This window comes from Lissotriton helveticus, chromosome 6 (assembly GCF_964261635.1).
Source record: "Lissotriton helveticus chromosome 6, aLisHel1.1, whole genome shotgun sequence".
Taxonomy (NCBI): Eukaryota; Metazoa; Chordata; class Amphibia; order Caudata; family Salamandridae; genus Lissotriton; species Lissotriton helveticus.
In genome coordinates, this window is record NC_136067.1 from 1,384,919,345 (window position 1) to 1,384,920,856 (window position 1,512).

Below are 1,512 nucleotides of genomic sequence, written 5' to 3' on the forward strand. Positions count from 1 at the left end.
GGGAGGGAGACAGAGGGAGGGAGGGAAACAGAGAGTGGGAGATAGGGAGGGAGACACAGAGGGAGGGAGAAGGGAGACACAGAGGGAGGGAGACAGAGAGTGGGAGACAGGGAGGGAGACACAGAGGGAGGGAGAAGGGAGACACAGAGGGAGGGAGGGAGACACAGAGGGAGGGAGGGAGATACAGAGAGAGGGAGGGAGACACAGAGGGAGGGAGGGAGACACAGAGGGAGGGAGAAGGGAGACAGAGAGAGGGCAGGAGGGAGACACAGAGGGAGGGAGGGAAACAGAGAGTGGGAGACAGGGAGGGAGACACAGAGGGAGGGAGACACGGAGGGAGGGAGACACAGAGGGAGGGAGGGAGACTGGAAGGGAGACACAGAGGGAGAGTGGGAGACTGGGAGGGAGACACAGAGGGAGAGTGGGCGACTGGGAGGGAGACACAGAGGGAGAGTGGGAGACTGGGAGGGAGTCACAGAGGGAGAGTGGGAGACTGGGAGGGAGACACAGAGGGAGGGAGGGAGACACAGAGGGAGGGAGGGAGGGAGACACAGAGAGGGAGGGAGACAGGGAGGGAGGTAGACACAGAGGGAGGGAGACAGAGGGAGGGAGGGAGACAGAGGGAGGGAGGGAAACAGAGAGTGGGAGATAGGGAGGGAGACACAGAGGGAGGGAGAAGGGAGACACAGAGGGGGGAGGGAGGGAGACAGAGAGTGGGAGACAGGGAGGGAGACACAGAGGGAGGGAGAAGGGAGACACAGAGGGAGGGAGGGAGACACAGAGGGAGGGAGGGAGATACAGAGAGAGGGAGGGAGACACAGAGGGAGGGAGGGACACACAGAGGGAGGGAGAAGGGAGACAGAGAGAGGGCAGGAGGGAGACACAGAGGGAGGGAGGGAAACAGAGAGTGGGAGACAGGGAGGGAGACACAGAGGGAGGGAGACACGGAGGGAGGGAGACACAGAGGGAGGGAGGGAGACTGGAAGGGAGACACAGAGGGAGAGTGGGAGACTGGGAGGGAGACACAGAGGGAGAGTGGGCGACTGGGAGGGAGACACAGAGGGAGAGTGGGAGACAGGGAGGGAGACACAGAGGGACAGTGGGAGACAGGGAGGGAGACACACCGGGAGGGAGGGAGACACAGAGGGAGGGAGGGAAACAGAGAGTGGGAGACAGGGAGGGAGACACAGAGGGAGGGAGACACGGAGGGAGACACAGAGGGAGAGAGGGAGGGAGACACAGAGGGAGGGAAACAGAGTGGGAGACAGGGAGGGAGACACAGAGGGAGAGTGGGAGACACAGAGAGAGAGTGGGAGACACAGAGGGAGAGTGGGAGACTGGGAGGGTGACACAGAGGGAGAGTGGGAGACAGGGAGGGAGACACAGAGGGAGAGTGGGAGACAGGGAGGGAGACACACCGGGAGGGAGGGAGACACAGAGGGAGGGAGACACAGAGGGAGGGAGACACAGAGGGAGGGAGGGAGACACAGAGGGAGGGAGACACAGAGGGAG